This window comes from Thunnus maccoyii, chromosome 14, assembly GCF_910596095.1.
Source record: "Thunnus maccoyii chromosome 14, fThuMac1.1, whole genome shotgun sequence".
In the NCBI taxonomy this organism is placed as follows: domain Eukaryota; kingdom Metazoa; phylum Chordata; class Actinopteri; order Scombriformes; family Scombridae; genus Thunnus; species Thunnus maccoyii.
In genome coordinates, this window is record NC_056546.1 from 1,353,742 (window position 1) to 1,380,255 (window position 26,514).

Consider the following 26,514-nt stretch of genomic DNA (forward strand, 5'->3'; position numbering starts at 1 on the left):
AATCGTTAATGCAGCTGTAAACATTTGTTTCTGCCAGATGCAGATTTATGGAGCCATGTTTTCATATTTCCATGTTTTCATGTCTCTACTGTTTTTCCTGCTAACAAATAAAAATACAAATAAATGAAACATCAGCTCACCTGTCAATCAGCTGCTCTCTCTCTCTCTCTCTCTCTCTCTCTCTCTCTCTCTCTCCCTCCTCGTGCAGTCGGAGCGCGTGAGGAGGAGCGAGGAAGAAGAGGAGGAGGAGGAGGAAAGGAGGAGGAGGAGGATGATGATGAGCGGCGAGCAGAGCGCGCTGCTGCGGTCCGCGCGGCAGGGCATCATCCGGTGCAGCGACCACGAGGCGAACTGCACCGCGCGCAGCACGGAGACTCTGGCGCTGTCAGCGGCATCCGCGTGGAGCGGCAACGGCTCGGCGGTGGATGCGTACCGGCTAGTGGAGCTCCAGCTTCCCGCCTCGGCCGCCCCGACGGTGAGTTCAAACTTTACGGTTGATTTTCGTGCTGCGGAAACAGTTTTTTTCAGTTTGTGAGCGAACTCCTTAGAAAACTGCAGCAGTTTAACGTTCATCTGCTTATTGACAGAAACACTTTAACACAGAAAACTCATTCATATCAACTAAAGGATTGATAGAAGTCTTCCTTTAATTCGGCCAGTAAATAATTAACCAGACAAATAACAATAAAGTGAAATATTGACTGGAGCTCAGTGTGGATGCGGGAGCGACACCGCAATGCAACAATTCCAGTTAAAAGGTCCCTTTAACAGAAACGTCTCTATGATCATTAAAATAACGCTGAATTAAAGAATGAATCACATTCATTTAACAACAATCAGTTTTCTTATTGTAGGCTGCAGGTTCATAATGTTCCAGCAAGCTAATCAATATTAAAATTAGCATTTTTTTTCGGTTTATTGCGCCCAAAAAACACATTGAAGCAGTTTCCTCAGGTGATAAAAATGCAGATTCTATATAATAAGATACATATAATATATGTTACTGGCACATATTATCGACAAGATTATTGGATTGTATCATATATACATATAGGCTATTGATTAGTACCTATTGATCAGATGAAAGGAAACTTCAATGACCTAATTCACTTTGACAGCAGAACAAATTGAAAAAAAAAAATTGAAAATAAATGTAAATGAGAACATTTCATATCAATAGGTTGAATATGATTATACATATTTTAATTGGATCCTGTGATGCTGGTTGATTTAAAAAAGTTAAAATATACACAAAGGTTTCAGTTTAACAGCTCTGCTCAGATTAATAAATAATGTATTTCACTATTATCATAATTACATTAAATAGAACTTTCCTGCTTTTGTATTTTTGAGTCATTAACAAGCTGCCAGACGCTGACAGAGAGGATGAGCGATGAAGAGGAGAGACAGTAACAGAACACTGTGTCTCTTTATTAGATGCATGAATGCAACTTTTCTGCTCTGCGGGCTTCGTTTGGTTCATCGGTCAAACTGCACAGCTGTCTGTAAAAATGACAGAAGGCTGTTTGGGCCTCATGTAAACACTCACACACACTCACACACACACACACACACACACACACACACACACACACACACACACACACACACACACACACTCGGCTGCACAAGAGAAAGGATCTTAAACTGTATGTGAAGCTGCACACACACACACACACACACACACACACACACACACACACACACACACACACACAGGAACATTGATGCAGGAGTCGGTGCAGAAACGTTATCTCTCTCTCTGCTTCGACACCTCGGAGCTGCACGGACGTCACGGGCTGAAAGGTCGACTTTATATTTTCTTCTTCACTGGTGAGGTGACTGGAAACCTGCAGGATGTTTCAGCTGATTGGTAGGAGGAGGAAGAGGAGGACTGATAACGCGGCCACGTCGCTGAGGTCGTACTGGTGCATCTGGTATTGATTATGTATTTGCAGGCTTGCTGCTGCATGTCGTTGAACACACACATATTGACGTCTGTATTCAGAACGTCCGTCCGTCTGCAAACGTATCGATTCAACATGTGTTGTTTTATAAAGCTGTCGGAGCTGCCAGGTCTGGTTCTCTCTCTCTCAGGCCAACTTTCCACTGACTGTTCAGAGCGTTTGGCTTTTTTAAAAACGACTGTCGGTCTGATTCCGTGCCGCTGTTTTCAGTCGGGGGTTGAAAGTGTGCGACGAGCTGCAGCGACAGGAAAGCTGTGTTGATATTCTGCGGGTAGGTTGGTATTTACTCAGCAGGTTGTGGTTCAAACCGGTTTTTACTGTGTGGAAGAAAAGTCACGGCTCTCACCATCTGTCACTGACACACATGCAGATAAGAGCTCTGACCCGCTCAGGGCCGCAACTAACCATCGTTTTCATTATCGATTCATCTTTTTTCAATTAACTGATTCATCGTTTAGTCAATGAAACGTCTATCACGCTTTCCCAGAAGTCCAAGGTGTTATATCGACCAATCAGCAGCCAGAGAATGTTTGGGAATGATTATTTGATTATCAAAACAACACTCCAATTATAATTCATGCAGATAGTTTCAGTTTCCAGCTTCATCAATGTGAATATTTCCTGGTTTCTTTAGTCCTTGATGACAGTAAACTGAACATCTAACGTTAGTATGAGTCAAATATCTCAAAACCTGAAGGAAGGAAACATCTTCAGCTGCATGTCTCGATTAGTCGTTTAATCTATAAAAAGTCAGATAATAGTGAAAAATGCTCGCTGTAGTTTCCCAACAATCCAAAACCCCCAAAATATTTAATTTGCAATTATGCAGAAACACATGAAAGCAGAAAATCTTCACGTTTAAGAAGCTGGAACCAGTTAATTTATGACTTATACGCTTAAAAACAATGATTAAAATGATTATTAGATTATCAAAATAGTTGCTGATTGATTTTCTGTGGATTGAGTCATCGATTAATGATGAATTAATTAGCTCTAGTATGATGTATGATGGATGGTAGAGAACGTTTACATCATTATTAAATACTGTTTAATCATCTTAAATGACAAACTTTGTCTGATGTGATTCATTCATCCTGGTTGGATTTTCTCTGTATTATTAGATGTGTGTGTGTTTCTCAGTTGTAATTATGACTCAGATGTTGATTTGAATGCTGTTTGCGTGTCAGAAACTGGTAATTACAGCGACTCTGATGGGACCTGAATGCAGCATCGTTTCTCATTCATATCCTGGTTTTGGTTTTTAATGGCTGCTCGGTGTTCAGGGAAATGTTCTGTCACACACACACACTTCAATTACCACACCGAGTAAAGTGCTATGTGTGTGTGTGTGTGTGTGTGTGTGTGTGTGTGTGTGTGTGTGTGTGTGTTCCATATGAATGAGCCGGTTGAGACGCCTGCAGCAGGTTGATGGATGTGAACACACGACACGTACAGAATGTCAACAGACACGGTTTCCTGTAAACCAGCAGTCAGAGAAATGTAGGCTAATGTGACACATTAATGTGGCGCTGAGACTGTGTTTTGATGACATTTTGATGACATTTCACTGCATTCTTTACTTCTCTGTTAAAAAAACAAACAAACCTGACAGGTTGAAAGAGGTTGGCTTTGACCTGCAGGTGTGATCTGTTCTTATCGCTCCAAACACGCTGATGTTAGATATTTTTAGCTCTAATGTTTGTTCATTTTGGCACCTGACTTTGATTTTATCTTCGGGGGATATTTACTAAGTCAAATCAGGGGTGCAAACCTTTAGGTCATCACAATTTTAATTATTTTTTTAAGATAGTGTGGTATTTACTAAAACTGCAGATTGAAGGACACATATTCTGCTCATTTCCAGCTCTATATTTATATTCTGGGGCTCTACTGGAATAAAAACTTCTTATTTATCTTCTACTGGTCCTTTATGCAGCCCCTCAGTTCAGCCTCTGTCTGAAACAGGCTCTTTTAGCTCCTGTCTCTTTAAGGCCCCGCCCTCCTGATGAGCTCACTCTGTTCTGATTGGTCAGCTTTCAGGAAGCTTCCTCCGGCTCCGGAGGCTACGAAAACAAACTATAGTAGCAGGATTTCACTTCTTTTTCTCCTTCTTTACCTCAAATGTCAACTTCTTATGATAGTGGACAACGTGAACAACACATGGAAACACCTTAGCAACCAACTTAGCAACCAAAGCTACAGAACGGATGTGAGCATGTGCGACAAGCCAACGTCAGCTCGTCAGCAAGTTATAAAAAACGTTGCAAACGAAGCGTTCAGAGCAGGTTGAAGCCCTGACTTTTGACTGGCAGGCAGCATTTCTACATACGTTCACCTCAAGTTTTAGAACTTTGACCATATTTTTCATCCGACATCAGAAAACCACAAAACAGAAACAGAAAACCACAAAAAGCTGAATATTTCCCCTTCGGGTGCTGTTTAGTAAGATGTGATGCTGGCTGGTCTGACGGGAAAGGAAATGGAGCACAAATGAAAAGTGTTTTCTGCTGCTGAAAGAGACATTTTTGGAGCTGCAGTGTGTTTTCATCCTGCAGGAGAAACTCTGATCCTGATGTAGTCAGTTCAACAAAATGATCAGAGATTGAATGAATTATAAAAAAATCAGTGCGAGATTTTTGGTAAAACCTTTAACTTTAGGTTAAAAGATCTGATTTATAGTCATCTCACACTGGACTGGAGCTGCTGTCTTTGTTTACACCTGGTTGAACACAGATATGTCAGTCTGATAACTGTAGTAAACTAGGATGTAGAGACGGACATTATGGTGGGTGTGGTTCATTATTTTTATTTCCCAGGAATCTATCTTTTGTTCTTTATGAGTAATAATGTACTTTTTATGTTTTTTTGCATCTTTTAAAAGTTACATAATTTAAAATCCTTCCCAACTTCTCACAACCACAGTCTGTATCTAAAGATGGACATAGCGAGGTGTGACGTTAGCTTACTGGGAACACCGAGAGCTGCACACTTGAGCTGTGACTCAAATCACCTCTGTTAGTACACTTTCATGTAGTACACTGTGTACACTATGTACTCACTGGCGTAGTGCGCAAATTTCTACAGGGTAGTGTTGTCTCAAATCAAACACAGCCGTTGGGCACTTACCGGAAATGACGATCGCAAATTAGCATTAGCTAGCGTTAGCATTCGCGCTATCGTTCGCGCTACCAAATCATTACAGACTGCTAAATTAATTGCTAAAAAACACATGTATAACTTATGCTGCGTCTCAAATCGCATACTTCTGTAGTTAAACTCAACATTTTGAGTGCATCAGTGCGTTCACACTGAGAAGTATGGAAAAATGCACTCAAAATGGTCAAAAAGTTGAGTGTGGAACTATGGACACTTCTCGCCCTCAATGGTCGCCATCTTGGCTACGTAGCGGAAGGGGCGGGACCTTTTTTCAAACTGGAAATGGCGACCACATCGCCACATTATACAAATGTGAGTTATATATGTGTTTTTTAGCACTAAGCACCACTATACTGTTGTCAGATATAAGCCATCAGTATGTTTTTTGGGTTAATGTAGCAGTCTGTAATGATTTGGTAGTGCAAACAATAACGCTAGCTAATGCTAATTTGCAATCGTCATTTCCAGTAAGTGCACAACGGCTGTGTTTGATTTGAGACGACACTACCCTGTAGAAATTTGCGCACTACGCCAGTAAGTATATAATGTACACAGTGTACTACATGAAAGTGTACTGACAGAAGTACGTGATTTGAGACGCAGCACTGGGCTAACATTAGCTACTTTAGCTAGACTGCGCTAACGGGGCAGATATCATAATCAAGTCACATTAAACCAATAATCTGATTCAGTGTGAGTCTCGGAGCAGCAGGTGAGCCGACTGTCAATCACAGCTGTCAATCAACACCCACATGGCAGACATCAAAGCTACTATAAGTCTTTAAATCTTATTAACGGAGCAATAATTTAGAGATTGAAGCCATAATGACTCGCTGAAAACATCAGTATTTCTAGAGAGAAGTGGAGGTTTTTGACTGAGAGTCCATCAGCGGCACTTTAAGGTACTTCAGCGTCAGATGAGTGGAAGCTGCTGGTTGCTCACAAATAAAGTTTTAAAGGGTCATAAACCAAAAAGTCTGTCGGCATCAGATAGTTTTGGTTTTATTAGTCCAGATTTTAAAATATCTGTCTCTGCCTCCAGTCCAATAAAACTGAGTCTAGTTCATACTGATGCTCAGATGATTTGTCCACATTGTCCTGGTTCCTCTGGTGGAGGTGGTCATTTCATCCCAAACCCCCCCCGAAGTCTCCAGAGCTCAGATGTGTGAAGCTCAGCTCCGGCAGCAGCTTTATAAATCCTCTGCAGACGTCTGTGTCGTTGTGTGTGACACAGAGCTGAACCTGCAGGCAGCGCTCTGGGTTTACGTCACATATTTCATCTATTGTTTTGTTTCGTGTTTGTAATTTTTACATGGCAACCGCTTGGAAACGCTCCGGCAGCTTCACACGGCTGATAGTATCTGATGTGAATTTCAGTCATTTAGTGTGACGGAGCGTTTAAATTGTTTCCACAGTTCACATGAAACACGGAGAACAACAGAGAGTCAGCAGATACGCTTCATTCAAGCACTACTGCAACTTATAATACTTGTTGTGTTCGATACAGAATATTAATTTAATCTGAACTAAACAGACACAAAGAGAAACAGAGACCAAGATGGAGCTGAAAGGAAACTAGAGCTGCGATTAGCTGATTAATCAATCAGTCAATTAACAAAACAAATGTTATTATTTATTAAAGCAAACATGTCAAACATTTCTGAGGATAATGTGACAATAAACTTAATCTAATCTGAAAATGTCACATCAGATTCACAGTTTCCAGATGTTTAACAGAAACAATCGATTGGTCCATAAATCCAGAAAAAGAGTCAGCAGATTAATCAATAATGGAAATAATCAATCGCTGGTTGTAGCTCTAAGAGGAAACATGAAGTGAGGAAGAGCTTTTGTTCTCATTTTGGTGATTTATTCAAGATTCAAGAACTTTATTGTCATCATGAAAGCACAACAAATACTGCAGATGCATCAACATCAGATGATGCATTTGTATTTAAGACAGAAATATATAAATATCAGAGATAAAGAGTGAAGAATCTAAAGCAATATAAGTACAAAATATAAGAAATATAAAGTATAAAATGCAATTAATGATAAAATACAACTAACGAGGTGCATCAGATATAAAGTGAAGGTTTGTTGGATGTTGAAAAGTGATTAAAGTCACATGTGAGTAAATAAATGTTGCACGTATCCAATGATGTCAGTTCAAATATTATAATACAGCTACATTTATATATGAGGAAGTTCGAGTCAGAGAAAAAGAATTGTGATTCTTATCTTTTCATAAATCCCAAATATAAATGTTTGTAATAATGTTAGTTTATAAGGTTGTTGATGGAACAACAGCAGCACAAACGTTACACTTATTAATGTTTAATAAGTTAATCAGGATGTTTGCAGTCGAACTCATTTATTGAATCAAGAATCTGTTTTGAGTCAAGAATTGAAATAATGTGAATCAAATCAAAGAAACAAACTTTATCTGTTGTTCTTGAACTTTGAAACTTTCAGATCAGGTAGAAACATTTATCATTTATCTGATAAAGTGTTTGGTTCAGAGTCTTTATTGTGTTGCAGCTGCCAGACGCTGATTTCATGTCAGAGAAGAGAATTTCAATCATCAATCATCAGTTTTTTAGAGACTTCGGAGTCTCTGAACAGAAAATAACTTCCTGTTATCAGAGGCTCAGGAGGTAGATCGGCGGTTCGATTCCCGGCTCCTCCAGTCGGCATGTCGATGTGTCCCTGGAGGAGATACTGAAGCCCTGATTGCTCCTGACGGCTGCCGTCAGTGTGTGAATGGTTAGATTTCCCTGATGGGCAGGTTGGGACCTTGCATAGTTTCCCATCAGCCACCTCTGCTGTGTCCGTGGATGTATTAATGAGAAGTGGATACAGTCTGTTGTTCAGCGGTGAACGAAGACAGAAGTCGTGTTTCTACGCCGGGTCTGGAGCATGCTCAGTAGAGTCTCTGAGACGTCACCGTCAGCTTTAAAAAATTAACTTTTTCTGATATTTTATAGACAAAACGATTCATTGATTAATTAAGAAAATAGTCGCCAGATTTATCAATAATGAAAATATTAATTAGTTGCAGCCCTAATTTAGTTTTTATCATACATTTCCTGCAACATTAAAAAAACAAAACGTAATTCTCAGGTCTGCAGGAAACAACGTAAACAAACAAAAACAAACATCAAGGTTTTGTGTCAGCGGTGAATTTAGAGTCTTTCAGCTTTGCTAACATGAACTCGTATATATGATGCTGGAACTGATCCTTACGACAGCGCGCTTCTATTCTTCCGGTTCTGTAGTATAACCTCGTCTGCAGTAAGGAAGCCTGCGAGGACAAAACCTAACAAAAACACGGCGAGCTCAGTGACCAATCAGATCTATAATTTAATTTATTGAACAGGACAGTGTGCAGTATGAAGCATAAATGATGCACTGCACCAGAGTTAGCTTGAAGCTAATTTGCATCTGTAGTCCATTACAATCAAAACACACAACAGCACATCACAAACACCCACAATGTCAATTAAAAATGAATAATGTAAACCAGGCTCAGTGGTCACACAGCTGATTCGTCTCCAGTTGATGTTTTAATTTGGTCTTGAATGTACTGATGGAACCACAGTTCTTCATATCATCAGGTAGGACGTTCACTGAGTCGTTGCTTTCACACAGAAATAGTAAAAGCAGCCTCAGTCCTTCATGAGGTGGAGAAAATACCAAGAACCAAACGTTTGAACTCTGACTGGAGTCCAATAATATCAATGAATTATCACATAGTGTATAAATGTGCTTTATAGACAATATTCTGTCAGACCTGTCGCTCCAGTGTCCAGGTCCGTTTATCATATTATCCTCACTTTAACATACAGAGCGTTTGCTGCTGATTGTACAATACTGAGAAACTGACGGGAGAAGAACACATCAGCAGCTGTGGCTCAACCCTTAATGTTTTCTTCCTTTTCTTATCGCAGGATTTTCCCATAAAACCTTGTTTATAGTGAAACAGGCCAAATATTTTATAGACTTTGCTCCGAACCTCCCGTGAGAGCTTTAATATCTCCTTCAGAACATCTATAAATCTAAACAGGGAGGTAAACAACATCTCTGTCCATCCAACCCAGATGTGAACCGCTGACCACTTCCTCTGGTGGTAAACAGCTTCATCTCACTAACTCAGCATTCATATTGTTTTCTGCTGAACATTTTCACCTCTTCAGGCCTTTAAAACCATCATATGAAGCAACCTGAGGAACAAAAAATCACTTTCATGGTTCATGAAGTCTTATAGTATCAGTCAGTAAACATTTCATCATAACTCTCCTTTTAAATGTCTTTTTATCTACTTTTAGTTTTGTTTGCATTAATAAAAAAGCTCATCAACAAATATGTTTCGTCATAGTGTTTGTTGATGAAATGAGGCATCACTTTACACTTACACAAGGCAGAGGACTACTGTAAAACAATAGTCCCCTAAACGTGCTCAAAAACTCACCAAATTTGGCACGCATAGTGTAAAAGTGTGTAAAAATTAACCCCTAAAGTGCCAAAATGTGCTCTCTAGCGCCACCTATGTAACTAAAATGGCCATCACGGCCCGTAGGAATGTCGTAGAGAGATCAAACCAAAACTCAATTATTTGTCTCATCAAGACCTACGAATCATACACTGACACCCCTGACCTAAATCCAACAGGAAGTCTGCAATCTCAATTTCAAAATAACTTTGCTCCAATTTCGGACCCCGAACAAACGTTATCTCCTCCGAGGGTGTTAATGGTATCAGCTTCAAGCTTTGATACATGACTTATGACACTGTGCTGAAAAAAGTTGTTAAAACTTTGTAATAACTTGAACGGTTTGGATTTAATAAGCCCTGAAAGTTGCAGTGCCACATCACCCTTACAATGTAAACCAATGGGGAGGCAATCTATGGGCATGAACTTTGTGTCAAACAGAGGCTTCTGACGTCTAAACTATAAGTCTGACCACTTTCAAACCTGTATCAATGGATTCACCATGAAATTTCCTACTAAAATATGATTTTTAATGTAAGATTTGGCCAAAGTCATGGGATTTATGAGGGTATTTCACAAGAAGCGTACTCTAAAATCCTCCTCTCCAACTGCTCCTGGTGATGTCACTCCCTCAGTGCTGTGAAACATTCCGCAATACACACTCATTATAAAATCACAGGAGGAGCAAGAAAAGACTTTAAAACTCACACTCTAATATCTCAAAAACAGTAAAAGATAGAAAAAACATGTAAATTCAAGATCTGTAGGTCAAAGTCTCGTGACTCATTTAAAGTTCAAATGAAGTTTGTATCTAAAACTATGTGGAAGCAGTAGATGTTCAAAAAGGTGTGGGTTCGCTCACACTCTCCATTCAAATATATGAGTATTTTTCTGTGTCCAGCTGCAGTTACTTATTGTCTCTACACACCTGACAGTACACATGTCAATCACACTTTCAAAATAAAAGCACACCACACTTGTAAGAAATATCCCTCATTTTTAAAAAGCAAAATGATCCCGATGGGCCAGAGTGCGAGGTCCCGACCAACGCTGCTTACAGCTTTGAACCAGAAAAACAGACAAATGGATCTTTTTTTTTGTGTGTGTGTGTGTGTGTGTGTGTGTGTGTGTGTGTGTGTGTGTGTGTGTGTGTGTGTGTGTGGGTGGAGGCAGAAATCGAGGACGGCGCTGAATATATAGAAAATCATAAAATAAGCTATATAAGGGAAAGAGAATGAAAAGGAATGAAAGCAGACACCAGAGATAAAAAAGATCAACTGATAGAGGAAATATGTGCAGCTAATATATATCATATCACACACACACACACACACACACACACACACACACACAGCAGGGAGACTTAAGGCTGTAATGAGTTTGCGTAACAGAGGGAAACATATTTCATGTACAGTCCAGCATGTATTAGATTATTCCCTGGAGGTGAAGCTGAGGTCTGGATTACAGTCAAAGGACCATCAGTCTCACACACCATCGCTGACTCTCTGCAGCTGGATTAGTTTCCTGTGAAGCAGCTTTAAAGAAGCAGACTGCTGGTTTTACTGGTTTAAGACCATTTTATACAAACTTCATTTATTATTTAACTGAAATCATTAGAGCTGTAACCATTTGTTGGTTGTCAGTTGATCATTTCAGTGACTCTTTGGGTAAAAATAACAAACATTTGATGGTTTCAGCTTCTAAAATGTAAAGATTTTTCCTTTTCATATATAACAGTTAATTGAATCTGAACATTTTAGACAAAATAAGACATTTAAAAGCATCACTGTGGCCTCTGAGAGTCTCTTCTGTCTTTTTAAGTTTGACATTTTGAAAATCGTTACTACGTCACACCAGAAAGCTTCAGGAAGCTTCATCATGAGCTCGCCGTGTTGCTGGTTGTTCAGCAGATGAAAAGTCTTTACAACCTTCCAGAGGATGGAAGTTTAACATCAGGAACAGCTGAAACTCATCCCTGGAGACGATCTGAGACAATCAGACTGCTGAGCGAGACTCTGTTTCATCTTCAGTCTTCAGATAGTTTGAAAACATGGTTTCTCTCTGTTCCTCAGCTAAAGGAACATAATATATCTGTGCTAAAGCTAAGCTAACGACCTCCACACACCTCCAGCCAATCAGAGTAGGTGCTCATTAATAATGCAGAATTTATGTAAATAGCTTCAGAACCAGCCTGAAAGATGGATTTAGAGAAATCTGAACAACTTCTGGTGAATAAAATGTCACAGAGATGATTGAGATAGCAGATCAGCTCTCAGTGTTTCAGCTACTCGGCAGGTCGGTTGTTCCTGCATCTCGGAGAAGTCGTCACAGTTCTTCTTCTGCTGCTTCTGTGTCTTCATGTTAATCCCAGACGGACTCCGTGATGTTGAGGTTCTTTATGACTCTGGCTGCAGATGATCAGACGCCTCCTGATGCTGCTGCATTATGGAGAAGAATCTAAACATCTTTTACACAGTACTGTAGATATGCAGTATGTTGCAGGATGATGTGTGTACGTGACTGTCAGTTGGAAACAGGAAGTGAACAGTGATCTCTGGTGGTAAAGTCTGTGTTTCTGGGTCTGAAAAGACAGATTGTGTTGTTTTTCCTGAGGACAGTGTCGTCATTTCATACATTATTCTTATATAAATATCAGTTACAGCAGCTTTAACATAATTTTGTACGTTTTGTCCACAACTTTATATTCCTGTTGTCTTCTTGTCAGTGTTGTGTTGTTGTTGTTTTCTGTCCCTGCTGATACGTTCAAGAACACGTCCGACAGCTGAGAGCTGGACGCTAAAAAGAACTGAGAGAATGATGTGAATGAGGTTTTTTTTTCCTGAAATCTGAAGCTGTTAGTTTGATTTTATAAACGTGTTTATAATTTAAAATAATGAGACAGAAGATGAGAACTCGTCTCTCCTGAGTGGAGGTCAGTCTGCGGTTTGACGTGGGAACGAGTCAGAAGGTCGTTTTAAAACCTCTCTTCAGACTGATAATCTGTAAATAATCCCCCCCCCCCCCCCCTCTCTCTCTCTCTCTATCTTTCAAACACCAAAGGCTCCTGGTGTCGGAGCAGCCGCTGTAAGTACAACACAGTCCTGATCTGTTGACTCTTCTCTGAGGAATGAAGCGGTTCACGGACGGGTCGAGTTCAAGAGTCGCTGCTCATAATCCATCTAACTGTAAAGCTGTTTGTGCAGGTTTTTGATGTTGAAGGAGAAATCTCACGTTAATGCACAGAAACACATTCAGCAGTTTGTTTCTTCTTCCAGGTGATGAATATAAATCTCTCCTGCTAACTGTCACATTATTATTATTATTAATATTATCATTATTATTATTATTATTATAGATAATTGTGCGTTTTTAATAAAGTTTCACCACGTTACAAAACATTTACATTAACTATGTTTTATGTAACATTTTCAAACACATCAGAACAGAATAACCTTGTTAAAAAGCTGCAGCAGCCAATCACATGACAACTCACTGTTGCCGGTTGTCACGGTGACACAACACGCTTTTACGGCTTTGCTTTGCAGGAGCTCATTGGTCAGAGAGACAGTGAACGTCGGAGCAGTGATGCATCTCAACAGAGACGACGGTTTAACAGTCAGGTGTCCATCGCTGTCACTACGGTAACACATGTTCCCAACATTACACCTGCAGGTTTAGTGATCCGTGTGCATGGATTTACACTCACTATCGTATCTCTACCATTAATGCTAACCTTACACTATCAGTCGGGGTCGGATCACGTTCCCACCTCACACGACAGGAAGGAACCAGAATTCATTCAGGTCCAGACTGAGACCGGCGGCTCCTCTGAAGGGTCTCAGTGTGATGATGTTGTTCACCGAGGAGGAAGTTTACAAAGCGCTTCACAGTAAAAACAGAACACAAAGAGGTTAAAACAAACTAAAATGCCATAAAATGACCAAAAAGCTATTTTTTAAAAAGTGATTAAAAGAGTGAAGAGAAGCAGCAGTGATCTGAGGAAGGTCGTCCCAGAGTTGCAGTTTATTTAAACTTCTATATGATGTTGTTTCCTTTAAACTGTGTAAAGTTCATATAATCAGCTGAACTGTCAACATGTTTCCTGGTTATTAAACTACTGATCAAGGATTTATTTTTTCTTGGATAAAATACCTTCATCACTAGCAAGGGCTTCATTATGATGCATATTTAAAAAATAATAATCAATATAATATAACGTTAAAAGCACAGAATGAGGAGTTTTCTGTATCAGTGTTGGTGTTCAGAGCTTCTGGAAGAGGATCCGTCTGTTTAGTTTCCTGCTGACTGCAGATGTGTGATTTGATGTTTGACATCATCACACATCTGCAGCTCCGCAGTGATCCGACACCTCGTCTCAGTTTCAGTGTTTCACTTCATTTATACCAAAATAAATCACGTTTTTCTGTCTGATATGTGTTAAAAAGAATCAGACTGTCGGGACGGATTTCACTGTAAACTCTGTGATTTTCATTCTTAAGATGTCGTAAACTAAATCAAATGATGAAGGAACATGTGACTCGCTGAGCTGTGTTTAATAGTTTCTGGACAACAACAGAGGAATAAGATATATAGATATAGATATATAGATATAGATATATAGATATAGATATATAGATATAGATATATAGAAAATCACCAGAACGATCCTTTACTCCTCAGTTGTAGTTGAATTTTGTTAGTTTTCATGTCGTTTAGCTGACAGGCGGATGGATGGAAACATACTGACGAGTGTTTGTCGATGTTGACCTGATGTCTGAACCCTGAGGTCACAGCAGCCGGGAAACACGGATCTATATTATAGTTTTATCTTTGTTGTTTCCTGTGTGACTCAAAATGTTTCACACACACACACTCACACACAGACAGGAAACAAACAACATATGTTCATAAGTAGATCCTCAATAACTCTGATTTATTTCTTCTGTAAAACGAAGACTTTATAACCTGAACTCATCTTATAAGATCTAATCACACTGATGTTTGATGTCTTTATGAGCGATTCAATAATTTAATAATAGTAATAATTCAACAGTTTATAATCATTAAAACCTCTTCAGACTAAAAACAAGAGATAAGAAGGAGACACAGATGAATCATCACACTCCTGTAACCTCTCAGCACGACCATCTGTTTAATATAATCCAGACGGTTTCAAAATAAAACGTTGTGGTGCAACTGTTATTATGTGATGTCATTGAGATTTCTGTAGAATAACAGTAAATGCAAGAAAGAAGAAAGACGTGCTTCTCAAACTGAAAAACTTCTGCAGTAACAGGTGATTCTCTGCAGAGGACAGACAAGCGAGTCAGCCACAGAAAACCAGCGAAGAAGAAACTTCCTGTTTAGTTTATTGCAGCAGATTCCAACAGTCTGAGCAGAGAAATACGTTTAAACTCTAAACAAGCTGTCAGAGAAGACGATAAAGAGAACAACACTTGCATGAAGCCGTCCACCATTGTTGGTGTTGTTGTTGTTATGTTTCTTCTTCCTTTTCAAAGAAGCGCAGCACTACTGCCACCATCTGTTCTGTCAGTGATACGACAGCATTTCTACTAAATTTTCATGTTTTATGAAAGCCCTGAAAGGCAACCGAGAAAAACATTTCTGGAGATCCAGTTTCTAAGTCTGATCTTAATTCTTTTCTCTTTTGTGTTCAAGAGTTAAACACAAGTGAAAAAAAAGGTTTTGTCAGGATAATCTTTCTAAGTTCCATAAAAAAAAGAAATTAAAAAAAAGAAATTTCACCTGCTACTGTCACACATGAAAAAAAAAACTTAAAAAATGATCCAGGTTGTTCTTAACTCATGAACACAAGAGCGAAAAGAATTAATATCAGAAATTGGAATCTCCTCTCAGGGCTTCCGTACATTTCAGTCTTAACAGAGAGCTGAAAAAGAGAGAAGATGCGTTTATGAATGTAACCGTCTTATTGTGAACGTGGCTTTAAACACGCAGACTGCGCCTCCATCCCGCTGCGTGTGTTTGATAAATGCGCCGCGTGTGTTCGGGTCAGAATGCATCACAAGCTGCAGCCTCAGACTCCTGAACTGTTGTAACTTCAGAGGTCACATGATTTCAACCACATCAAGCCTATGATTGGAATTTTCTCCACTGATTTTCTTCACAGTTTGACTTCGTCTGATCCTGTTATAATACATCCTCGTGTGTGTGTGTGTGTGTGTGTGTGTGTGTGTGTGTGTGTGTGTGTGTGTGTGTGTGTGTGTGTGTGATATTGGCCTCATTAGTGTGTTTGTTTATGTGTTTTTGTATCTGGATTGTGCAGGTGTGTGTAAATGGTTCATGGCAGGTTGCCTGTGTGTGTATTTGTGTGTGTGTGTGTGTGTGTGGTTTTGTATTTCTATCTTTGTGAGGACCGAGGCAGTAAACGGCCGACAGTGTTACTGAAGTAAAAGTAGAAATACCACAACGTAAAAATACTCCGTTACAAGTAAAATTCCTTTAAAATCCTATTTTAGTAAAAGTACAGAATCTTGAAGTGTTAACAGAAAAAAGTTCTTGTTTTGCAGAAAACTGATTTATTAAATACGTTTAATAAAGTTTTATTATATTAATATTGATGAATCAATGTGTAAACAGCATTTTACTGTAAATGCAAAATACAAAACACTTTCCTCCACTGTGAGAATCTCATAATCATGAGTTAGTTTTCTTGTAATGAAAACATCCTGATTTCCTAATTATGAGAAAAATCAAGTTAATAAATCATTTTGTCATCGTTATTTCAGAGACATGATGACGTTTCCTGATTTAATTCATGTTTTTATTTCTTCCACTGTTTGTGACAGTTCGTTACGTTACGTTGTGTTACGTTACGTTGTGTTACGTTACGTTCTGTTATGTTATGCTATGTGATGTTACGTTACATTACGTTACGTTACCTCTCCTCCTCCTCCTCATCCTTCTCCTCCTCTGTCCTCTCCTCCTCCTCCCCCTCTTCCTCCTCCTCCTCCCCCTCCTCCTCCTCTTCCTCCTCCTCATCCTCCTCCTCTGTCCTCTCCTCCTCCTCTGTCCTCTCCTCCTCCTCCTCTTCCTCCTCCTCTGTCCTCTCCTCCTCCTCCTCTTCCTCCTCCTCTGACCTCTCCTCCTCTGTCCTCTCCTCCTCCTCCTCTTCCTCCTCCTCTTCCTCCTCCTCCTCCTCCTCCTCCTCCTCGCTGCGTCTCACTGGGGGCTGATGGGAATGGGAATTGACACATCATGCTGCTTTCTTTTTTCTTCATCGCCTCGTTCTTATTCTTCCCATCATGCTCCTGTTCTCTCAGCGGTTTGTATCTCTGCTGATGGACGCTGACCCGACTTCACTGCAGAGCGACAACAACCAGCCGCACAAACAAACAAACAAACAAACAACCAAACAAACTAACAAGAAACCAACCTGTGAAGGAATTCTCATATATGTGTATGAGACGCTCCTGTCGTCTTCTTCCCAGTCGAGCTGAACTGGCTTTATACTTGTTGCCATAGAAACGGCTAAAGTAAACAGATCTTATAGCGATGTTGTTACTAGGAGACAAGGTCACCTGGACCTCAATAACTGAGAACGGTTCAGCTCGTTTCCTTCAGACTCGCTGTGACATTTCACCGGATCAACACTCTGAATTATAACTGCTGATCGATCGGGTTTGTGTTTGTCAATAAACCTCTTGGCATAAGACCATATCTGATTTCTATAACACAGCCTGCCACACAAACAAACAAACAAACAAACAAACAAACAAACAAGCAGCAGCTGTGCAGTATGTGTGTCTCTGGGATTTAATATTGAACTTTGACATGTTTTCACATCACAGATGAAGCTCAGTGTCTGTACAGACTTCACTTGTACGTTGTTATAGTTTAGTTTCTGGCTGCTGATCTGCAAGAGGCTCGACTGTAACCGGTGTTACAATAGTAACAGTGTGTTAATATAGTTGTTCGGTACAGGAGAAAAAGTGCTTTTTTACTTAAACTGGACACTAAAAGAGTTTCAACAAAACTAAACTAAACTGAACTTCATATAAACTGGCTGGTTGAACCATTTAACTTCATAGACAGTTTGCTTCTAACTCGATATTAACTGAGCAGAATATAAACAATATAATTCTAAAATAAATACATAAAATGAGCAACCTGGCTGTTGCAGGTTGGTACAGTTATATGCAGGTATTTAACAGATCCAACCAGCAGCAACATGATGTTAGTACAACTGAAAGATAACAGAACTTAAGTGTCGACGATACAAATTTAACTAAATGTGCAAACTTCAAAAACACTAATAAACTTAATGTAAAATCAAACTGTGTCGGCTGTCTAGATAGATAGATAGATAGATAGATAGATAGATAGATAGATAGATGGATAGATAGATAGATGGATAGATAGATAGATGGATAGATAGATAGATAGATAGATGGATAGATAGATAGATAGATGGATGGATGGATAGATAGATAGAGAGAGAGATGCTGACTTTCATAAACCCAACAACTTGAACAACTTGGACTTTAATTTGCTTTCAAGCGTTTAATGAAGTTTAGCGTCATCAGTAACCTGCGGAGGAAACTCTAACGTGTCTTTAACTGTGTGAGCAGAGAACGAGGAGGCGGGTTTACAGCAGGAAGGATGAGAAGGAGGTCGACTCTGAGGAGAAAGTATTGATTCGAAGGAGAGAGCGAGTCAGTCGTTGATTGTTGGAAGTTTCTTGGATTGTTTGGCCTCCTCTGATTGACAGAAAGGGTGTAAAAATCAATCAAAACAAGGCTGAACTCTGTACTGAATGAAGTCTTCCTGCAGGAGAAACATTTGTGAGGTTTTGTTTGAAGATCCTGAGGTGACCTGTCATCTCTCGCTGTCAGCTGAATTACGATTGGTTCAGGGCCTCGTTTCCTAAAAGCATCTTAAAGCTAACATGATCTTAAAATACATCAAACAAACTGTTTTAAGTTTAAAAACTAAGAGGTTAATAGAAATCATCATAGATTCATGAGCTCAGAGCGTCTTAAGAAGCTCCTGAATCCTGTTTTTTTTCATTTAATTGCATCTTTAAATCTACTTTTATTCACGACTGCAGCTAATGATTATAATTAGTCTGCTGATTGTTCCCTCAATTAGTCGTTTTGTCTTTAAAATGTCTGAAAATAGTGAAAAAGTTTATGTCTTCAGATGATTTTTCTGACCAACAGTCTAAACCTCCAAATATTCATTTTACCATCATGTAAAGATAACCAGGCACCACTGAACATCTCAGTTTATCAATGATTTCCAACTGGACGCTATTGATTAGACCTACAACCAATCAGAGCATTGAAATGTGTGACGTAGCGCTGAGTGACGTAGCATATTAGATAAATGGTTGTGATTGGCCCGATCGGGGTCAGGTCAGCTGTAAATCTGTCTGGACTGGAGGAGACCAGACGAGTCCTCACAGCTTCATCTGGTTCAGGCGACTGTAAGACCAACTAATCAATGAATTGACTAATCGTTGCAGCTCAGTGATGTTTGATATGAATGACCCTCATATACGACATAATCTCTGCCTGGATGATGTTCACAGTGATGAAGCTACATGTATATGTGTCTCTGCAGAGGGAGGGAGGAGGTCAGAGGTCAGAGGTCGGGGTGGATGGGGGGGCTACAACATGCAGGACTCTGACAGCAGAGACCCGGGTTCACATCCTGAGTCCTGTTTGTGTTCAGGTTTGGTTCAGGTTAGTGAAAGATGCTGCTGTTGTATTAAACAGAGACCAGAATCTTTCTTAGACCTGAACCAGGAGCTGCCAGAGTCTGAACACGACCACAAACACTTTCACACTGCTGCAGTTTCCACCAGCTGATGTTTTACTGCAACATCAGATATTTTACTGCAACATAAAATATTTTACTGCAACATAAAATATTTTACTGCAACATCAGATATTTTACTGCAACTTAAGATATTTTACTGCAACTTAAGATATTTTACTGCAACATCAGATATTTTACTGCAACATAAAATATTTTACTGCAACCTGAGATATTTTACTGCAACTTAAGATATTTTACTGCAACCTGAGATATTTTACTGCAACATAAGATATTTTACTGCAACCTGAGATATTTTACTGCAACTTAAGATATTTTACTGCAACCTGAGATATTTTACTGCAACCTGAGATATTTTACTGCAACCTGAGATATTTTACTGCAACTTAAGATATTTTACTGCAACCTGAGATATTTTACTGCAACCTGAGATATTTTACTGCAACATCAGATATTTTACTGCAACCTGAGATATTTTACTGCAACATCAGATATTTTACTGCAACCTGAGATATTTTACTGCAACTTAAGATATTTTACTGCAACTTAAGATATTTTACTGCAACTTAAGATATTTTACTGCAACATAAGATTTTTTACTGCAACCTGAGATATTTTACTGCAACTTAAGATATTTTACTGCAACCTGAGATATTTTACTGCAACATCCGATATTTTACTGCAACCTGAGATATTTTACTGCTAAAAGCTCTTCAGAATTGTGGCGTCATCCTGATTATTTCTCATGAAAAACCGTCACTCCTTTAAGATATATTTTGCGAGACGTTCATCAGATGTTTGTTGTTCTTGCTCAGAGAAGATCCAACAACATGTCGACAGGGAGGAAGAACTCTTTTCTTCTCCTACGTCACCAGTTTGTCTGGATTTGAACCAGCATCTTCTACATCATTAGACCTGTTGTGTTGTGATGATGTTCTGTTCCAGGACACATCAGTGGGTTATTTATCTGTTGGTTCAGCTGACCTTCCAGTATATCTCCCCCCGTCCCTATATCAGACCACGAGCCACGGGTTGGACAAACACACTTCAGTTTGAGATGATTTTATGACTTTGAGATGACTTCATCCGCTGGACAAACGTAATGAGAAAACGGACTTATAGAGGAGATAAGGGATGATAATATACATGAGCTGTGGAAACCTTAATTACATCCAGAGCGACTCACAGACGACTGTAATTACAGCGTGAGAGTAATCTGGGGCCGCCGCATATAGAAAAGGTACATTGTGTTACATAATTAAAGTAGTAATGGATCACTGTCGACTGTAAGTGATCCAGTTTACATCCAGTTCATGGAGGATTTTCTATTTCTGTGTTACAGACACTCGCTGTTCTGTACATAACGCTGCTTTCATGGAAGGATGGAAAAAAATGGAAAAATGTCCAAATCGAGATCTTTTACACATTATTACAGGTTTGTTATCACCAGATAAATAAAATGTAGCTTAATTAGCTTATAAATTTGGGTTGTTAACAAGTTATTTAGTTAATTGATGTCTTGATGATCTAAATTGCCAGAATATACTGTATACTGTAATATAATTCACTCACTCACTTTGAATTATTTAAAATAATAATCAGCTTTAAAAAATCCTTGTGTGTCATTTGAAATCCTCAAATTCCCAGAAACCCTCTGAAGGACGCGACGCTGCGTTTGTTATCTCCACTGTTGCTCCTGTACAGAAATACAATAAAATGTTTTTGTTATAAATGTGTATTGGGTTGTTAACAAATGAATTAGCTCCATTAATTAGTCCAAAAATAGTTTGCATATTTATATTATTTCATTTTTTTAACATTTTATTTACATTTTCTGTAAACTTTATATTCGCACACAAGGATCTAAACTGTGATGAGTCTGGTTATATGGGAACAATAATAACAATTTAATTTAATTTAGTTTCCTTTTAATTTGTTGAATCACTGAATCACTTAAAGTTTCTTTTTAATCAATTTTCCTTTAGTTTAGTGAATCTATATGTTATATAAAATAACAAACACTAATAACATGTTCTTATTAATATCCTGTTTTGTTTTTACATTAAACAAAATACTGATTCTATATATTAATCATCTAATACTGCACGTCGAACCACAAAACTAACTGTTAACCCTAAATGTAATAGTTTCCATTAAAACGTCTTTATTCAACAACACGTCCTTCCTCTGCAGCCATGTTTCTATATATATATATATATATATATATATATATATATATATACATATATATATATACATATATATGTGTGTGTGTGTGTGTGTGTGTGTGTAGGTGCTCATTAAATCATCACAAGGAACTGTTGATTGAGAAAATGACCGTAATGAGAAAAACGACCTTTCAGTAAAGTCACAGAGATAATTTACATGTGAGGCTGAAAACAGCTTCCAGTTCTCATTAGTGTGTAATTAGCGTCCGGCTGTACGAACAGAGACCTGCAGCCGATTACATAAAGACAACAGCTCACAACAGGTTGTTTCACTTTAAAGCAAACACTCTTATGTAACGTATTAAAAAACTCAGTGTCAGTACAAACTTTTAAACCTCTACGATATGTCCTGCGACCGCTGCGGCTCATCGTTCATCTCGCCGGCTGTCAGAGAATCCTTAAAGGAAACACATGATGGATGGAGGTGAAGCTTTATACCTCAGCGACGGGTCGACGTGCATCCATCAGTGTTTCCTTCGCTGCTCAGACGTCCTTGAATGTCACCGCCGCTGCGTCGCCGACTTTCTAAATAAACATTACAAGACGGGAAACGTCCTCGCAGGTCAACAAGGTCGCTGCCGTTACAAAGATTTTAGAATCTAGAGGACAAACCCTAAACATCTTTTAGTTCGTTAATGGTGCGTTCAGGAGGTCGTCGTTAACTTGAACGGCCCTTAAATGTCACCTGACCTGGTTTTATTTACCTGTTTACTTTGATACTGAGGAGAACTCTCAGGCAGCTTCTCTGGTTTCTAAACGGTTGTCTGGAGGTTTATTGGTGACGGACATCAGAGATAATAATGTCTTCAGGAAGTGAAAGTCACACTGAATCACATCAACATGTGTTTCATGTCTGTGTGTTCACATCTGACTGAGTTACGACTGCGAGAAGCAGTTTTGACTCTTCTTCACTTCACTTCAGTATCTTCGCCTCGGCTTCAGCTCCACGTCTGTTACAGACCAGCTCAATTATTTCATTCCTCCACCTCCCTCTGTGATGTTAATCCTGTCTGAATGGAGCTTTAGAGAAACGTCCTGATCAGTTATCGCTGCTCCTTTAATTCATCTGATCACATAAATATAGTCGGTAGAAACGTTTTACTTTGTCAACATGTTCAGGAATCTGTTTAAAACATGTGCAACACTGAAACTGATGATGTCACTCAGTGGATGCATCATCAATCAATGAAGAGCTGCGACGACATGATGCACAAAACACACAGTCACAGAGGTGGAAAAGTGTCTAAATCAGTAAATAAGTAAAGAAAATTATAAATAGTTTCTGAAGATAAAGTGAAATGCAAAAGTTTTTACTCAAATTCACAACAAACTGAGGATTTATTTCTGGAGCTTTTCAGGGTCTGAAGATGACGTCAGACCAGAAAAATGTGAAAGAACTTGAACTAAATCCAAAAAAAAAAATGTTGCGAGCAGTTTCACAGACTAATTAGCTCTGTTTTTAATGTGTTCACTTGGTCAGTAAAGCCCAGAGGAAGAGGAAGAAGAAGAGGAACAGACAGAAGCAGAGACAGACTGTTTCTAATGATCAGACTGATCTTCTCTGACTTTAATGCAGCAGCAGCAGCAGCAGCAGCAGCAGCGGGTGAAACTAAAGCGCTGAATCCTTTGTGACAGGCCACACTCCTCCCGACGTGCCAGAGTTGATCCGCTGTGAGATTTGTGACCTTGCGGCAAAAAACCAAAATGAAAACACTCGCTGCTGATGAGACGGAAAAGATTTTGATAATGAAGGTTTGCACAGAAACACACACACAGAGACTGTAGGAACATTTAGATTCATGTGGAAATGTGCATTTATCCGTGTTTAAAATGAATATGTGACTTGCTGGATGACTCGCAGCAACATGAAAACACACGTTTTCAGGCGGGATTTATTTTGTGGTCCACTTTTGTCTCCACTAAAACTGAAACTAGATTAAATTTTAAATGTATTTATTGGATAAGAACTTAAAGGAAATCCCTGTAAATGTGTTGATGTGTGTTCAGCTGCAGTTCCTCTAATGTCCACTAGATGCTGTTGTGATAAAACCACAGACTGTAAAAAATAATGGACGTTGGTTTGTGGACTCACATGTGAAGCTTCAAGTTCACATCTTTACCGTCGCCATCTTGAATTTTTGTAGCCAGAGTTGACCATATTTGGACGAGAGGGTGGAGCTGACCCTGACGCTAGCTGCTAGCTGCTAGCTTGGTCAGCGTTGTGTATTTACAGTCTGTGGTTAACTGTGATAATGCTAATGCTAATTTCTGCTAACAGAATAAACAGGCTTAAAACCATTAAAACAAAATATATGTACCAGAAAAACTGAACATCGGCTCCTCGGAGGATCTTTTAGTTCAACCAAACACTGAACGAGACTTTTTAGAAAATGTTACAATTAACTTTCATGAACTGGAAACACGCTGAAATAGCGACGGCTACGTTTATACTCTGTGAATCTGGGGTTACGTTACGGTTAAGTTATCTAACCAACATTGTTGCCGTGGTAGAGATTTGCCTGTGACGGCACCCGCCTGTCACTCAAAGTGGCCACGCCCTTAATTATACATAACTTTAAACCCTAATGGCACGGCTAGATGCTACTAAATCCTACAGACTGCACCTTTAATTCAATCTGAGTTATAAAAACGTTTGACAAATCATTTTAGGCACTGTATAAGCAAACATCTGTTGGTTGTAGCTTCTCAAAGATTTGAAGCTTTTCTGTGTCATAATGATAATAAACTGAATAAACAAGACGTTTGGAGATGTCTGCTTGGGAGCAGAAAGGATTTCATTGTGCATTTTTCAGACAAAATGATTCATCGAGAAATGAATTGGCAGATTAATTGATAATGAAAATAACTGCTGGTTGCAGAACTGCAGTGAACCTTTAAACTCAATAAATAACGTTGTATTTCCATCATTACTACAAACAGCTGTGTCCTTTACTACATTGTCTCTCATTGAGAATTATCTATAAATAAACAGATTAAATGATTGTGTTCTGCTTTTTGAAGTTGTGAGAAGTGTCTGTAGGCTTTATTCAGCTCCAACAGCCTCCACCGAGACCTCAGTACAGTCTGTCTTCTGTCTGAGAGGTGAAACTCAGGACAAAAAGAGTTCATCACTCACTGCTGCTTGCACAGATTAGTTGCTGTAAACCAACTGACGGCGACTCAGATGAACATATTAAACATTATAATCAAATCACAGCTTCTCCCATCTGGGACAAATGTTTAGAGAGATTTAACTCGTTTCAATCTCCACTTTTATATCCATTAACAAGGAGTCCTTAAAGTGCATCTTATGTTGTCACATCACAGGAAAGTAACAAGAAGAAAAAAACACCAGTTTGGAGCGAAGTGAGACTTTAAAAAGGAACATTTGTGGTAAAATCAGGGTTTTAACCTGCAACCTGCTCGTCATTTATCACCACGTCTCTGACACAAACATCCAACATGACTGAAGGCAGCAACAAGTTCACAGATCAGTCTAAAGGATTTGAGAGTTTTTATTTTAAAGTCTTTCCTGCTGATTCGCTCGGACGCTGCAGTTGTTGCGTCCTTGAACGTGTTTGTTGGTTCGTCTCCTGCTGCATCAGCTCTCACTGTCTGCTGTCACAACATGTCTGACTCCATCACCGTCACCACGTCCCTCACAAGGCTTTTTATTTATTTATTTATTTATTCATTTCACGTCGACTGTTGCACAACAACTTCATGCACATTTGCACCGAATCGGCTCTCGAACGTGACGTCTGCCGTGCGACGTTTTGATCTCGTTTCACGGTTCGCTGCAGGAGACGCGAAGCATCAACGTCACACGACACGAGCGTCTCCTGCAAGGATCCCACACGGATCTCTGATTGGTTGGATGGTTGGATTATCACTTCTCTAATCAAACTCTGTAACCGTGGCGACATGCTGAAACAGCAGCACGCCCGGAGACATTTACACATCATGACTTTGGTGAAAGTTTGCTTCATAATATTGGATTTAAAGTTTCAAAATAAAGTGAATTCTCATATTTGTATACAGTTTTCTGTCCTGTAGAGTCCTGCTGCTACCAGCTCTGGATGAAGCTCCTCTTCATCATGTCTGGTCATCTGTGTTCCTCCTCAGCGCTGCAGGAGTGAGCAGCAGCTACTGTATCATTAAACGTGATCTAAGTTCTGCACTATTTCTTGTGTAAACAAATAGAATCTTAACTTTTTATTAAAACAAGAAAATAAATCTGATCAAGAATTCCAGGCCACCATTGTTCAATGATGAACTGTTCCAGAGCTGTAACTAACGATTATTTTCATCATCAACTAATCTATTGATCATTTACTCGATTAATCGTTGTGGATGTTGATCAGTGTTTCCCAAAGTCCAAGATGACGAAGATCTTCAGTTTACTGTCATAAAAGACCAAAGAAACCAGAAAATATTCACATTTAAGAAGCTGGAATCAGAGTTTGGACTTTTTTTCTTTAAAAAAATGATTAAAAATGATTATTGATTATCAAAATAGCTGGTGATTAATTTAATAGTTGACAACTAATCGATTAATTGACTAATCGTTGCAGCATTAAACTGATTACCAGATTGAGAATTCAAATGAGCCTGATATGGTTTGAAAGTTACTGTGTTAAACTAACTAGAAGACTTGGATACATCATCCAAATCTGTATTAATCACTGAGTGGATAAGTAGCTCAAAAGTGTAGCATAGCAATGCTAATGCTAACCGTTTCATGTAAGTGAATGAAAGATGCTAAAACAATTAGTGTCATACTCTGGGAGGTATAATTAAATAAAAACACAGTTTCAGGTGGTCTAAGCTAGTTTGTTAGTTAGTTGGTTAT

General features: G+C 39.1%; 1 protein-coding gene across 2 annotated transcripts in view; it reads left to right on the forward strand.

Annotated features, from left to right (window-relative positions):
• Positions 1-442: 442 nt before the first annotated feature.
• LOC121911205 (melanopsin-A-like) overlaps positions 443-26,514 on the forward strand; it is a 49,581-nt gene continuing 23,509 nt past the window's right edge. The window contains exon 1 of one of the 2 annotated variants that reach the window (XM_042432484.1): positions 443-475. The gene's annotated coding sequence lies outside the window, so the exon portion shown is untranslated. Of the gene's footprint in view, positions 476-14,339; positions 14,402-26,514 lie in introns of those variants that run through there. The other variant, XM_042432485.1, reaches the window with a different exon arrangement.